The sequence below is a fragment of the Dermacentor variabilis genome, chromosome 10 (assembly GCF_050947875.1).
Source record: "Dermacentor variabilis isolate Ectoservices chromosome 10, ASM5094787v1, whole genome shotgun sequence".
Classification (NCBI taxonomy): domain Eukaryota; kingdom Metazoa; phylum Arthropoda; class Arachnida; order Ixodida; family Ixodidae; genus Dermacentor; species Dermacentor variabilis.
The window spans coordinates 113,566,864-113,582,353 of NC_134577.1; the positions used below are offsets into that span (position 1 = coordinate 113,566,864).

At 49.0% G+C, this 15,490-nt stretch overlaps 6 non-coding genes and 7 pseudogenes across 6 annotated transcripts; all 13 read right to left on the reverse strand.

Moving 5' to 3' along the window:
- Positions 1 to 466: 466 nt before the first annotated feature.
- Positions 467 to 585, reverse strand: LOC142561143 (5S ribosomal RNA). Its single transcript, XR_012823670.1, has one exon. It is a non-coding gene; the product is annotated as a 5S ribosomal RNA (ribosomal RNA).
- Positions 586 to 1,111: 526 nt separating this feature from the next.
- LOC142561676 (5S ribosomal RNA) lies at positions 1,112 to 1,230 on the reverse strand (annotated as a pseudogene).
- Positions 1,231 to 1,755: 525 nt separating this feature from the next.
- On the reverse strand, positions 1,756 to 1,874 carry LOC142562913 (5S ribosomal RNA). The gene has a single exon (XR_012824224.1). It is a non-coding gene; the product is annotated as a 5S ribosomal RNA (ribosomal RNA).
- Positions 1,875 to 2,399: 525 nt separating this feature from the next.
- On the reverse strand, positions 2,400 to 2,518 carry LOC142561144 (5S ribosomal RNA). Its single transcript, XR_012823671.1, has one exon. It is a non-coding gene; the product is annotated as a 5S ribosomal RNA (ribosomal RNA).
- A 526-nt stretch (positions 2,519 to 3,044) lies between these two features.
- LOC142562241 (5S ribosomal RNA) lies at positions 3,045 to 3,163 on the reverse strand (annotated as a pseudogene).
- Positions 3,164 to 3,690: 527 nt separating this feature from the next.
- Positions 3,691 to 3,808, reverse strand: LOC142562320 (5S ribosomal RNA; annotated as a pseudogene).
- A 526-nt stretch (positions 3,809 to 4,334) lies between these two features.
- On the reverse strand, positions 4,335 to 4,453 carry LOC142561677 (5S ribosomal RNA; annotated as a pseudogene).
- Positions 4,454 to 4,982: 529 nt separating this feature from the next.
- LOC142561214 (5S ribosomal RNA) lies at positions 4,983 to 5,101 on the reverse strand. The gene has a single exon (XR_012823739.1). It is a non-coding gene; the product is annotated as a 5S ribosomal RNA (ribosomal RNA).
- Positions 5,102 to 5,625: 524 nt separating this feature from the next.
- Positions 5,626 to 5,744, reverse strand: LOC142562308 (5S ribosomal RNA; annotated as a pseudogene).
- A 7,305-nt stretch (positions 5,745 to 13,049) lies between these two features.
- On the reverse strand, positions 13,050 to 13,168 carry LOC142561010 (5S ribosomal RNA). The gene has a single exon (XR_012823542.1). It is a non-coding gene; the product is annotated as a 5S ribosomal RNA (ribosomal RNA).
- A 523-nt stretch (positions 13,169 to 13,691) lies between these two features.
- LOC142561827 (5S ribosomal RNA) lies at positions 13,692 to 13,810 on the reverse strand (annotated as a pseudogene).
- A 525-nt stretch (positions 13,811 to 14,335) lies between these two features.
- On the reverse strand, positions 14,336 to 14,454 carry LOC142562300 (5S ribosomal RNA; annotated as a pseudogene).
- A 526-nt stretch (positions 14,455 to 14,980) lies between these two features.
- Positions 14,981 to 15,099, reverse strand: LOC142561222 (5S ribosomal RNA). Its single transcript, XR_012823746.1, has one exon. It is a non-coding gene; the product is annotated as a 5S ribosomal RNA (ribosomal RNA).
- Between the last annotated feature and the right edge of the window lie 391 nt (positions 15,100 to 15,490).

Genomic DNA, 15,490 nt, shown 5'->3' on the forward strand with positions numbered 1-15,490 from the left:
TGTATTGCTACAGCATAGAGCACGTACGCGGCAGTCTTTCCGTGAACAATACACGCACGCATCGTGTACGTTGATCACTCCGTTTGTGGTTGTTCGCTGCATGCGTGCGTGCTAGTGCTCACAAAAACAAGAGGGCGAGCGCCACATTTTGCGCACGTTGCAGCCCACAAGGTGCCACTTTATTGATGCGTTGTCATTGAGCTGTATGCGGGTGTGATAACTAAGCGGTTAGAAGCTTGTGCGACTAAATTTTGCATCATTACGTATACCGCTTACCACCGTCATCATTCCGCGTACAATATCGTGTAGTGGCCTGAATATTGTTAGTGTTACACTTCGGCGTTGGCTCTACCAGCTGGCTCCAGTTGAACGTAAGTTACAGTAAATGCAACCACCCACAGGTTGTGCAAATGAAAAAAAAACAGGACGTCACAGAAGCACGCAATAAAAAAAGCAAAAAGAACGGTGCCATCAGCACTCGGTGTTCCCAGGTGGTCTCCCTCCCAAGTACTGACCGAGCCCAATGCAGCTTAGCTTCGGGGATCGGACGAGAACCGGCGTATTCAGCATGGTATGGCCGATGGCGAGAATGTGCTGTTTACGACTGCACCTGTATCGTACTGCTATGTTGTGCAGTCGCCGAATGTATTGCTACAGCATACAGCACGTACGCGGCAGTCTTTCCGTGAACAATACACGCACGCGTCGTGTACGTTGATCACTCCGTTTGTGGTTGTTCGCTGCATGCGTGCGTGCTAGTGCTCACAAAAACAAGAGGGCGAGCGCCCCATTTTGCGCGCGTTGCAGCCCACAATGTGCCACTTTATTGATGCGTTGTCATTGAGCTGTATGCGTGTGTGATAAGTAAGCGGTTAGAAGCTTGTGCGACTAAATTTTGCATCATTACGTATACCGCTTACCACCGTCATCATTCCGCGTACAATATGGTGTAGTGGCCTGAATATTGTTGGTGTTACACTTCGGCGTTGGCTCTACCAGCAGGCTCCAGTTGAACGTAAGTTACAGTAAATGCAACCACCCACACGTTGTGCAAATGAAAAAAAAAAACAAGACGTCACAGAAGCACGCAATAAAAAAGCAAAAAGAACGGTGATATCAGCACTCGGTGTTCCCAGGTGGTCTCCCTCCCAAGTACTGACCGAGCCCAATGCTGCTTAGCTTCGGAGATCGGACGTGAACCGGCGTATTCAGCATGGTATGGCCGATGGCGAGAATGTGCTGTTTACGACTGCACCTGTATCGTGCTGCAATGTTGTACAGTCGACGAATGTATTGCTACAGCATACAGCACGTACGCGGCAGTCTTTCCGTGAACAATACACGCACGCGTCGTGTACGTTGATCACTCCGTTTGTGGTTGTTCGCTGCATGCGTGCGTGCTAGTGCTCACAAAAACAAGAGGGCGAGCGCCACATTTTGCGCGCGTTGCAGCCCACAAGGTGCCACTTTATTGATGCGTTGTCATTGAGCTGTATGCGGGTGTGATAAGTAAGCGGTTAGAAGCTTGTGCGGCTAAATTTTGCATCATTACGTATACCGCTTACCACCGTCATCATTCCGCGTACAATATGGTGTAGTGGCCTGAATATTGTTGGTGTTACACTTCGGCGTTGGCTCTACCAGCAGGCTCCAGTTGAACGTAAGTTACAGTAAATGCAACCACCCACACGTTGTGCAAATGAAAAAAAAAACAAGACGTCACAGAAGCACGCTATAAAAAAGCAAAAAGAACGGTGCCATCAGCACTCGGTGTTCCCAGGTGGTCTCCCTCCCAAGTACTGACCGAGCCCAATGCTGCTTAGCTGCGGGGATCGGACGAGAACCGGCGTATTCAGCATGGTATGGCCGATGGCGAGAATGTGCTGTTTACGACTGCACCTGTATCGTGCTGCTATGTTGTGCAGTCGCCGAATGTATTGCTACAGCATACAGCACGTACGCGGCAGTCTTTCCGTGAACAATACACGCACGCGTCGTGTACGTTGATCACTCCGTTTGTGGTTGTTCGCTGCATGCGTGCGTGCTAGTGCTCACAAAAACAAGAGGGCGAGCGCCACATTTTGCGCACGTTGCAGCCCACAAGGTGCCACTTTATTGATGCGTTGTCATTGAGCTGTATGCGGGTGTGATAACTAAGCGGTTAGAAGCTTGTGCGACTAAATTTTGCATCATTACGTATACCGCTTACCACCGTCATCATTCCGCGTACAATATCGTGTAGTGGCCTGAATATTGTTAGTGTTACACTTCGGCGTTGGCTCTACCAGCTGGCTCCAGTTGAACGTAAGTTACAGTAAATGCAACCACCCACAGGTTGTGCAAATGAAAAAAAAACAGGACGTCACAGAAGCACGCAATAAAAAAAGCAAAAAGAACGGTGCCATCAGCACTCGGTGTTCCCAGGTGGTCTCCCTCCCAAGTACTGACCGAGCCCAATGCAGCTTAGCTTCGGGGATCGGACGAGAACCGGCGTATTCAGCATGGTATGGCCGATGGCGAGAATGTGCTGTTTACGACTGCACCTGTATCGCACTGCTATGTTGTGCAGTCGCCGAATGTATTGCTACAGCATACAGCACGTACGCGGCAGTCTTTCCGTGAACAATACACGCACGCGTCGTGTACGTTGATCACTCCGTTTGTGGTTGTTCGCTGCATGCGTGCGTGCTAGTGCTCACAAAAACAAGAGGGCGAGCGCCACATTTTGCGCGCGTTGCAGCTCACAAGGTGCCACTTTATTGATGCGTTGTCATTGAGCTGTATGCGGGTGTGATAAGTAAGCGGTTAGAAGCTTGTGCGACTAAATTTTGCATCATTACGCATACCGCTTACCACCGTCATCATTCCGCGTACAATATCGTGTGGTGGCCTGAATATTGTTGGTGTTACACTTCGGCGTTGGCTCTACCAGCAGGCTCCAGTTGAACGTAAGTTACAGTAAATGCAACCACCCACAGGTTGTGCAAATGGAAAAAAAAACAGGACGTCACAGAAGCACGCAATAAAAAAAGCAAAAAGAACGGTGCCATCAGCACTCAGTGTTCCCAGGTGGTCTCCCTCCCAAGTACTGACCGAGCCCAATGCTGCTTAGCTTCGGGGATCGGACGAGAACCGGCATATTCAGCATGGTATTGCCGATGCCGAGAATGTGCTGTTTACGACTGCACCTGTATCGTACTGCTATGTTGTGCAGGCGCCGAATGTATTGCTACAGCATACAGCACGTACGCGGCAGTCTTTCCGTGAACAATACACGCACGCGTCGTGTACGTTGATCACTCCGTTTGTGGTTGCTCGCTGCATGCGTGCGTGCTAGTGCTCACAAAAACAAGAGGGCGAGCGCCCCATTTTGCGCGCGTTGCAGCCCACAATGTGCCACTTTATTGATGCGTTGTCATTGAGCTGTATGCGGGTGTGATAACTAAGCGGTTAGAAGCTTGTGCGACTAAATTTTGCATCATTACGTATACCGCTTACCACCGTCATCATTCCGCGTACAATATCGTGTAGTGGCCTGAATATTGTTAGTGTTACACTTCGGCGTTGGCTCTACCAGCTGGCTCCAGTTGAACGTAAGTTACAGTAAATGCAACCACCCACAGGTTGTGCAAATGGAAAAAAAAAACAGGACGTCACAGAAGCACGCAATAAAAAAAGCAAAAAGAACGGTGCCATCAGCACTCAGTGTTCCCAGGTGGTCTCCCTCCAAGTACTGACCGAGCCCAATGCTGCTTAGCTTCGGGGATCGGACGAGAACCGGCATATTCAGCATGGTATTGCCGATGCCGAGAATGTGCTGTTTACGACTGCACCTGTATCGTACTACTATGTTGTGCAGTCGCCGAATGTATTGCTACAGCATACAGCACGTACGCGGCAGTCTTTCCGTGAACAATACACGCACGCGTCGTGTACGTTGATCACTCCGTTTGTGGTTGTTCGCTGCATGCGTGCGTGCTAGTGCTCACAAAAACAAGAGGGCGAGCGCCCCATTTTGCGCGCGTTGCAGCCCACAATGTGCCACTTTATTGATGCGTTGTCATTGAGCTGTATGCGTGTGTGATAAGTAAGCGGTTAGAAGCTTGTGCGACTAAATTTTGCATCATTACGTATACCGCTTACCACCGTCATCATTCCGCGTACAATATGGTGTAGTGGCCTGAATATTGTTGGTGTTACACTTCGGCGTTGGCTCTACCAGCAGGCTCCAGTTGAACGTAAGTTACAGTAAATGCAACCACCCACACGTTGTGCAAATGAAAAAAAAAAACAAGACGTCACAGAAGCACGCAATAAAAAAGCAAAAAGAACGGTGATATCAGCACTCGGTGTTCCCAGGTGGTCTCCCTCCCAAGTACTGACCGAGCCCAATGCTGCTTAGCTTCGGAGATCGGACGTGAACCGGCGTATTCAGCATGGTATGGCCGATGGCGAGAATGTGCTGTTTACGACTGCACCTGTATCGTGCTGCAATGTTGTACAGTCGACGAATGTATTGCTACAGCATACAGCACGTACGCGGCAGTCTTTCCGTGAACAATACACGCACGCGTCGTGTACGTTGATCACTCCGTTTGTGGTTGTTCGCTGCATGCGTGCGTGCTAGTGCTCACAAAAACAAGAGGGCGAGCGCCACATTTTGCGCGCGTTGCAGCCCACAAAGTGCCACTTTATTGATGCGTTGTCATTGAGCTGTATGCGGGTGTGATAAGTAAGCGGTTAGAAGCTTGTGCGACTAAATTTTGCATCATTACGTATACCGCTTACCACCGTCATCATTCCGCGTACAATATCGTGTAGTGGCCTGAATATTGTTGGTGTTACACTTCGGCGTTGGCTCTACCAGCAGGCTCCAGTTGAACGTAAGTTACAGTAAATGCAACCACCCACACGTTGTGCAAATGAAAAAAAAATAAAACAAGGCGTCACAGAAGCACGCAATAAAAAAGCAAAAAGAACGGTGCCATCAGCACTCGGTGTTCCGAGGTGGTCTCCCTCCCAAGTACTGACCGAGCCCAATGCTGCTTAGCTTCGGGGATCGGACGAGAACCGGCGTATTCAGCATGGTATGGCCGATGGCGAGAATGTGCTGTTTACGACTGCACCTGTATCGTGCTGCTATGTTGTGCAGTCGCCAAATGTATTGCTACAGCATACAGCACGTACGCGGCAGTCTTTCCGTGAACAATACACGCACGCGTCGTGTGCGTTGATCACTCCGTTTGTGGTTGTTCGCTGCATGCGTGCGTGCTAGTGCTCACAAAAACAAGAGGACGAGCGCCACATTTTGCGCACGTTGCAGCCCACAAGGTACCACTTTATTGATGCGTTGTCATTGAGCTGTATGCGGGTGTGATAAGTAAGCGGTTAGAAGCTTGTGAGACTAAATTTTGCATCATTACGTATACCGCTTACCACTGTCATCATTCCGCGTACAATATCGTGTAGTGGCCTGAATATTGTTAGTGTTACACTTCGGCGTTGGCTCTACCAGCTGGCTCCAGTTGAACGTAAGTTACAGTAAATGCAACCACCCACACGTTGTGCAAATGAAAAAAAAACAAGACGTCACAGAAGCACGCAATAAAAAAGCAAAAAGAACGGTGCCATCAGCACTCGGTGTTCCCAGGTGGTCTCCCTCCCAAGTACTGACCGAGCCCAATGCTGCTTAGCTTCGGGGATCGGACGAGAACTGCCGTATTCAGCATGGTATGGCCGATGGGGAGAATGGGCTGTTTACGACTGCACCTGTATCGTGCTGCTATGTTGTGCAGTCGGCGAATGCATTGCTACAGCATACAGCACGTACGCGGCAGTCTTTCCGTGAACAATACACGCACGCGTCGTGTACGTTAGTTAGTTAGTTAGTTAAATGGGGTTTAATGGCGCAAAAGCAGCTAAGGCTATGCTGCGCCAAACACGAGGTATTTTAAAATCCTGTTTGTGAAGGAAAAGGCTTTGTTAATAACCTATATTTTATGTAAAAATCCAGTGTCATGCAGAAATTCACGGACGTCACATAATGGGACTAGCGGATCATCACCTAAAATCAGAGCAGGGTGTAAAGGTATGTGTAGTTGATATAATTTGTGCAAAAGTGTTCGTCTGTGTGTTTCAGTCTGTGTACATGTGAGTAATATGTGCATAACTGTTAGTGGCTGTTGACATTTCTCGCATGTTGGTGTGTCTTCTTTCGTAAGTAAGTAATTGTGTGTGAGGTGTGTGTGCCCAATGCGTAGCCGGCATAAAACTACTTCGATGAACCGCTCTTGATGATAACACGACTTCCACTCGCCAACTATGGGTTTCGTGAGATGTAGTTTGTTGTTTGTCAGCACAACGGTCCCATTCGCGTTGCCATTTCGCCGTTAAGGCTTTTCTAATCGCACGGATGCTATCTTTGTATGGAAGTGTTGTGTTTGTTATATCTTTGTTCGCTGCCATCGATGCACATCTATCGGCTGCTTCGTTCCCCGGTATCCCAACATGACTTGGTACCCAGCAGAAGCGGATTGAGCTCCCATATTTATTCAGCGCGACCATGTTTAGTATATCCCCTAACAAGGGTTCACACTCAGATTTCAGATTTAGAGCTTTCAGTGTACTTAAGGAATCAGTATATATGACTGTGTTTTTGTGCTTGCCAGTGATAATCTTTTTAACTACTACCCATACAGCATAAACTTCAGCAGTGAAAACCGAAGCATGTTTTGGTAGACGAATACTTGTTTCCCAATTGTCTGTTACGGCCCCTACGCCTACGTGTTCTTTTGTTTTCGAGCCATCTGTGTAGAATTCCATGTGATTTTGATACTTCTCCTGAAGAGCACGGAATTCTTGTATGATGTGTTCGTGTGGAGTGTCTCTTTTCTTTAAATGTGTTAGTGTCCAGTCACACAACTGTGTGAAATGGTACCATGGGGCCAACCGTTGTGGTTTCTTGGCAACCTGGAGGACTTCGTGGGGAATTTCATAATCCCGACAGTACTGCTCATACCGCAGGACAAGTGGCCTAATCATATTCGGTTTATTTGTGTAGTGTAAGCGTGAGTTGCACTGTGTAAGGATGTTGTAGCATATGTGTTGTGGTGATGACTGAATTCTTAGTACGTAGGAAAAAGTGAGTAATGCTCTGCGCTGCTGTAGGGAGGGTTCATTACACTCAACATATAAACTTTGAATGGGTGACGTTCTGTAGGCTCCACTTGCCAGTCGCAATCAAAGGTTATGTACTGGATCAAGTAATTGGATGTAGGACTGCCTGGCTGAACCATAAACCACGGAGCCGTAGTCTAAAAGGCTACGCACAAGAGACCGGTAAATACGTAAAAGACAGGTTCGGTCGGAACCCCAGTGCTTATGAGACAAAACCTTTAGGATATTCAATGCTATATTTGCCTTAATATTTAGTGTTTTAATGTGGGCTAGGAAGTTTAGTTTTTTATCAAACATTACTCCCAAGAACTTACATTCTTGTTTTGCCGGCAGTGCGACATCATTCAATTTTAGAAGCGGGTCTAAGTACAATCCTCGTTTTTGCGAGAATAGCACTGTAACGGTTTTTTGAGTAGAGAAACGAAAGCCATTTTTTTCAGCCCACTCCATTAGTTTATTAATTGTTATCTGGAGCTGCCTTTCACATGTATGTAAGTTTGAGGCGCGGCACGCTATTTGCAGATCATCGACGTATATGGAGTGCATGATAGAGGGGGGAATGACTTTGTTAACAGAGTTCATTATTACTATAAAGAGTGTTGTGCTTAGTACGCATCCTTGTGGCACACCATTTTCCTGAATGAATACACGTGACAGCACCGTTCCTAAACGCACCTGGAATGTTCGGTCCGACATGAAATCGGCTAGACATTTCAGCATTCTACCTCGGATTCCTAAATCTGCTAAGTCCCTTAATATACCAAACCTCCATGTTGTGTCGTACGCCTTTTCTAAGTCAAAGAAAACAGTGAGACAATATTGTTTGTGTAGGAAGGCCGCACGTATCTCGTCTTCTAGCCGGACTAGGTGATCTGTTGTGGAGCAACCTTTCTTGTATCCACACTGATGGTTATCTAGCATGTTTTCTGTGTCAAGGACGTATGTCAATGTTATGTTGATGGTGGCCTCATAGGACTTTGCAAGACAACTTGTGAGTGCTATGGTGTGATGTGTGGTGCGCGACGTGGTGCGGGGCTCGGGACGGTCGAGAGCAGACGACGCGGAGTGCACGCGCGCCGAGCTGGAAGGAGGAAAAACGACGACGCCGAAGAGCGCCCGGCACGTGAACGCGCGGCGCAGGAAAGACAACAAAAGAAAAAAAAGCAACCAATGAGAAAAAACCACGGGGCGTCGGGCAGCCAATCAGTAAATGCCAAATCGGCCAGACCACGACAAAAAGCGTGGTGCGCTGGCAGAACGGGGGGCGACACGCAAGAGGACACGCAGGGAGACGCCGGGGAGACGCCAGGATCGTCCCAGGAAACGACGGCAGGAGGAGGTCAACCACCGGAGCGGGCGTTGAAGACGGGCCGTCGGGTTCCGGTCCCGAGCCCACCAGGACTTCACCCGACAGGGGCCTCCTGCCAACCTGTTCCTGTGCGTCGCCCGTCTAACTGAGCGTGCCGCCAGCTCCTCAAGGCCGGTGAGCTTCTGCGCCAGTGGGCAGGACGGGAACAGTCGGGCTTCGGGCCCGAGTTCTACGCCAGCTGCCCGGCCAGAACGCCACCCCGTCTGCCGTGCCGCCTGCTGCCCGAGGCCGGCGTTCGAGCTTCCGTGCCCGTGGGCGAGAGGGGAGCAGTCGGGCTACGGGCCCGAGCTCTCTGCCCGGCCAGAACGCCGTCGCCGTCCACTCCTGCTACCCAGCCGCCAGCGTTACCTCGCCTCGCCAGAGCTGGCGCGCTCCCGGCGCCCGGTCGGTCAACCTACGCCGCGACCTTTGGTGAGGCCGGCGCCACTCCTTCTGCCAGCTTGACGCCGCGTTGCCGCGTCGAGACTGCGACGCGTCCCCGCCCTCGTGGCAAGCCCGAACTCGCACCCTCATTAACCTCGTGCCAGCCCTATAAGAGCGTTCCTTACCGCAATGTTTTTTTTGAGTGTGTATTTCAAGCATGTTTTCTGTTGCTTTTTATTTGCTTTATGCTTCTTTTGTGTGTGATTAAAAGTCTTTGTGTGTGTGTCCAAACCAACGGCTTCGTCCTCAATTGGGTTCTCGGAGGCTCCGCCTAAGAGAACCGCTAAAACATTGAGAACACGAACCTTTGCCCATAAGTGGGTCATCACATATGGGTCTATAACTGGTTGCTGTTGTGGGAGACTTTCCGGCTTTCAAGAACGGGATTATGATAGCTTTCTTCCACTCTTTGGGCATTTTCCCCGTTTCCCAGATTATGTTGAAGAAATGAAGAAGGGTCTCAACTGCTTTAGGGGATAGGTGAACTAGCATTGCCTTGTGTACCCTGTCCGGACCGGGTGCTGTTTTTTTGCCACTAGTAAGGACTCTGTTGATTTCTGGAAGTGTTAGAGGGCCATTATACAGTCTTTCTGAACTTCCTGTGGTCGGAAGCTTTAGTTTTTCTGCTAATTGTTTATGTTTCAGGAATGCAGCAGAGTAGTTTTTCGAGCTTGATATATCATGGAAATGTTGCCCTAATATGTCTGCTTGTTCTTCTATATTTGTTTGTGTGCCTGGAGGTGACAGTATGGGGATAGTGTAAGAAGCGTAGTCGCCTCTAAACTTACGAACCTGATCCCACATTCGTTTGGATGTTATTGAACTATTTATAGACGAGACATAATTTTTCCAGGACTGTCTTTCGGCTTGTCTGCGTGTGTATCTGGCTTTCGCTTTTGCTTTTTTGAAGGAGAGTAGATTGTCTTGTGTTGGGTATCGCCGGAAGATACCCCACGCTTTGTTTTGTAGTTTTTTTGTTTGTGTACATTCCTTCGTCCACCAGGGTTTCAGATTTTTTCTTAATAGGCCAGAGGATTGTGGGATTGTTTCTGCTGCTGCAGCAAGTATACAGGCGGTGATCTTATCATTCATTTCATCTATGGTTAGCTCATCTGATATGTTATCTAGACTGGCCTTTTCAGTAAAGAGAGGCCAGTCTGCTAGGTGGAGTTTCCAACGGGGTGGTCTTAATGGTATGGTAGGAGAAGGAGATTTTCTTTTAATAATAGCAGGCATGTGGTCACTACCATAGGGGTTGTCAATAACACTCCATTGAAAATCGTCAAAGAGAGATGGAGAACATAGTGCCAGATCTAAGCAACTCATAGCGCCTGTGCTTGGGGAGTAGTAAGTTGCCGCACCGGTGTTTAAAAGGCATATGTTATTTGTTAGGATAAAATCTTCAAGCGTTTGACCCCTGGTGTCAGTTGTTTGACTACCCCACAACGTGTTATGTGAATTAAAATCACCGGCTAATAAAAATGGTTCGGGTAGCTGGTTTAAAATTAACTCTAGGTCTCTTACGGTAAAATGTAAATGCGGCGGAATGTATACTGAGCAAATGGTGATGGTTTTGTGAGCTAAAACGGTGACAGCAACGGCTTCTATGTGAGTGTTAATGGGAACTTCTCTGGCTGCTATACCACCTGGCAGGACAATGGCTACACCACCTGAGAGCCGGTTCGCCTGAGTACGGTCGCGCCGTACAACAGTGAAACCTTTCAAAATGTTTTTGTGTTTTTCGCCTAGGTTGGTTTCCTGTAAGCACAGGGCCACAGGAGAGAAGTTTATTAACAGGTCTTTTATGTCACCTAAGTTATGTAAGAGACCTCTACAATTCCAATGGATCATAAAAGCCATTATAAAATTGAAAGGTAAAAAGTGATATTAACGAGTGAATGGGAGATAAGAAAGATGTTAGGTGACATGGATCTGAAGAAGGCAGATACAAACAGAGCGATAACCCTTAGGTTATCGCCTTCTTATTTTGAGGTGTTATTGGGATTTTGTCCCTCTTACCGCGCTCGAGGGAGCGTTTGTCCTTCGGTGTCGAGGACACCAGGGTTTTTGTTTCGACCTCCATTGTTCTCTCTGAGGCGCTGGAGGACCGAGAGTTTGGCGCCGAGACACGTGTCTCGGGCCTTGGAGTTCGCTTGATCTTAGGACCCTGCGGGACTGGTGTCTGCAGGGCCGTTGAAGAGGGCGGAGCAGTACTGACTGCTTCCACCACGGGGGCGGGAGGAGTCACTGCGGCACCACTGCGCGTGGGCTCGGAGGACTCCGGAGGCCTCTGTGACGCTGCCCCCGCCTGCGTCACTTCGGCATAACTTCTTCGGGGAAGGTACGACAGTCTTTTTCTGGCTTCGAAGGACGAGATTTTTTCTTTAACAGTTAGTGCAATGACTTCTTTTTCTTTTTTCCAGCAAGGGCAGGACCGCGAATAAGCTGGGTGATCTCCCTTGCAGTTAACACAATGTGGCGAAGAAGTGCAATTCTCTGATTGGTGATCGTTGGAGCTGCATTTAGCACAAGTTGTTTGTCCTCGGCATGCATGTGAAGCATGTCCAAATCTTTGACACTTAAAACACCGTCTGGGATTCGGGATATACGGTCTCACATTGACTTTGACATAACCTGCATCGAGTGAAGTGGGCATTACGCTTGTTCCGAAGGTGAGTATAACATGTTTGGTGGGGATTTCTTGATCGTTTCGCCGGATTACTATTCTTTGTACTTTGGTGACATTTTGTTCCTGGAAACCTTCCAGCAGTTCCTCGTCGCTTAAACCAATGAAGTCTTCTTCAGATATTACTCCCCTGCTTGTATTAAGTGTTCTGTGGGCTGAAACAGTCACTGTCGCTTCACCAATACTGGTAAGTTCAGAGAGCTTATCTGCTTGATCTTTGTTATTCAGTTCTAGGAGGAGGTCCCCGCTAGACATTTTGGATGCTTTGTATGTTGGTCCGATTTTGTCTTTCAGACACTTCGCTACCAGGAAAGGAGAGAGTTTCCTTACCGGAATGTTGCTTTCACTATGCACTACATAGTACTTTGGAAATGTTGGGGCGTTGCTTTGGAAGGAAAATTGAAATGGTACTTCGGTACGGCATCTCTTCAGACGCCGATCATAAACAACAGAGGCTTGCGCTGCCATAGGAAAATGTGTATGTTCGGCAACAGCGCCGACCGCCCACCACGGAGCCCAACGAGGGGACGCGGCACAGCTTGTGTACAAGCCTGCACGACGCCAGCCGTACGCCATCACTATAACCCAATATGGTGTACCCAAGGTAGGATATCCACACAAGGTTAACCCTTGCCGCCGTGGAGAAAGGAAGTAAATGGAAGAGAGAAGAAGACAGGAAAGATGTAAAGTGGGAGATAAAGACGAAGGTTTGAGAAGAGAGAGACAGGAAAAGGCGACTACCGATTTCCTCCGGGTGGGTCAGTCCGGGGGTGCCGTCTACGTGAAGCAGAGGCCAAAGAGGCGTGTTGCCTCCGCCGGGGGGCCTTAAAGGTCCGAACACCCGGCATCGGCTCAACCCCCAGGATCCCCCTTTCCCCGGACACGGCTAAGCCGCGCACGGCTACACGCGGGAGGGTCCAACCCTCGTGTGCTCGGGTACGTGGTGTCGCAACACACCAAACGCCTGCTGACGCAGACGCCCCTGCGGGGGTCGTGTACGTTGATCACTCCGTTTGTGGTTGTTCGCTGCATGCGTGCGTGCTAGTGCTCACAAAAACAAGAGGGCGAGCGCCCCATTTTGCGCGCGTTGCAGCCCACAATGTGCCACTTTATTGATGCGTTGTCATTGAGCTGTATGCGGGTGTGATAAGTAAGCGGTTAGAAGCTTGTGCGACTAAATTTTCCATCATTACGTATACCGCTTACCACCGTCATCATTCCGCGTACAATATCGTGTAGTGGCCTGAATATTGTTGGTGTTACACTTCGGCATTGGCTCTACCAGCAGGCTCCAGTTGAACGTAAGTTACAGTAAATGCAACCACCCACACGTTGTGCAAATGAAAAAAAAACAAGACGTCACAGAAGCACGCAATAAAAAAGCAAAAAGAACGGTGCCATCAGCACTCGGTGTTCCCAGGTGGTCTCCCTCCCAAGTACAGACCGAGCCCAATGCTGCTTAGCTTCGGGGATCGGACGAGAACCGGCGTATTCAGCATGGTATGGCCGATGGCGAGAATGTGCTGTTTACGACTGCACCTGTATCTTGCTGCTATGTTGTGCAGTCGCCGAATGTATTGCTACAGCATACAGCACGTACGCGGCAGTCTTTCCGTGAACAATACACGCACGCGTCGTGTACGTTGATCACTCCGTTTGTGGTTGTTCGCTGCATGCGTGCGTGCTAGTGCTCACAAAAACAAGAGGGCGAGCGCCACATTTTGCGCGCGTTGCAGCCCACAAGGTGCCATTTTATTGATGCGTTGTCATTGAGCTGTATGCGTGTGTGATAAGTAAGCGGTTAGAAGCTTGTGCGACTAAATTTTGCATCATTACGTATACCGCTTACCACCGTCATCATTCCGCGTACAATATGGTGTAGTGGCCTGAATATTGTTGGTGTTACACTTCGGCGTTGGCTCTACCAGCAGGCTCCAGTTGAACGTAAGTTACAGTAAATGCAACCACCCACACGTTGTGCAAATGAAAAAAAAACAAGACGTCACAGAAGCACGCAATAAAAAGCAAAAAGAACGGTGATATCAGCACTCGGTGTTCCCAGGTGGTCTCCCTCCCAAGTACTGACCGAGCCCAATGCTGCTTAGCTTCGGGGATCGGACGAGAACCGGCGTATTCAGCATGGTATTGCCGATGCCGAGAATGTGCTGTTTACGACTGCACCTGTATCGTACTGCTATGTTGTGCAGTCGCCGAATGTATTGCTACAGCATACAGCACGTACGCGGCAGTCTTTCCGTGAACAATACACGCACGCGTCGTGTACGTTGATCACTCCGTTTGTGGTTGTTCGCTGCATGCGTGCGTGCTAGTGCTCACAAAAACAAGAGCGCGAGCGCCCCATTTTGCGCGCGTTGCAGCCCACAATGTGCCACTTTATTGATGCGTTGTCATTGAGCTGTATGCGTGTGTGATAAGTAAGCGGTTAGAAGCTTGTGCGACTAAATTTTGCATCATTACGTATACCGCTTACCACCGTCATCATTCCGCGTACAATATGGTGTAGTGGCCTGAATATTGTTGGTGTTACACTTCGGCGTTGGCTCTACCAGCAGGCTCCAGTTGAACGTAAGTTACAGTAAATGCAACCACCCACACGTTGTGCAAATGAAAAAAAAAACAAGACGTCACAGAAGCACGCAATAAAAAAGCAAAAAGAACGGTGATATCAGCACTCGGTGTTCCCAGGTGGTCTCCCTCCCAAGTACTGACCGAGCCCAATGCTGCTTAGCTTCCGAGATCGGACGTGAACCGGCGTATTCAGCATGGTATGGCCGATGGCGAGAATGTGCTGTTTACGACTGCACCTGTATCGTGCTGCAATGTTGTACAGTCGACGAATGTATTGCTACAGCATACAGCACGTACGCGGCAGTCTTTCCGTGAACAATACACGCACGCGTCGTGTACGTTGATCACTCCGTTTGTGGTTGTTCGCTGCATGCGTGCGTGCTAGTGCTCACAAAAACAAGAGGGCGAGCGCCACATTTTGCGCGCGTTGCAGCCCACAAGGTGCCACTTTATTGATGCGTTGTCATTGAGCTGTATGCGGGTGTAATAAGTAAGCGGTTAGAAGCTTGTGCGGCTAAATTTTGCATCATTACGTATACCGCTTACCACCGTCATCATTCCGCGTACAATATGGTGTAGTGGCCTGAATATTGTTGGTGTTACACTTCGGCGTTGGCTCTACCAGCAGGCTCCAGTTGAACGTAAGTTACAGTAAATGCAACCACCCACACGTTGTGCAAATGAAAAAAAAAAACAAGACGTCACAGAAGCACGCTATAAAAAAGCAAAAAGAACGGTGCCATCAGCACTCGGTGTTCCCAGGTGGTCTCCCTCCCAAGTACTGACCGAGCCCAATGCTGCTTAGCTGCGGGGATCGGACGAGAACCGGCGTATTCAGCATGGTATAGCCGATGGCGAGAATGTGCTGTTTACGACTGCACCTGTATCGTGCTGCTATGTTGTGCAGTCGCCGAATGTATTGCTACAGCATACAGCACGTACGCGGCAGTCTTTCCGTGAACAATACACGCACGCGTCGTGTACGTTGATCACTCCGTTTGTGGTAGTTCGCTGCATGCGTGCGTGCTAGTGCTCACAAAAACAAGAGGGCGAGCGCCACATTTTGCGCGCGTTGCAGCCCACAAGGTGCCATTTTATTGATGCGTTGTCATTGAGCTGTATGTGTGTGTGATAAGTAAGCGGTTAGAAGCTTGTGCGACTAAATTTTGCATCATTACGTATACCGCTTACCACCGTCATCATTCGGCGTACATTATCGTGTAGTGGCCTGAATATTGTTGGTGTTA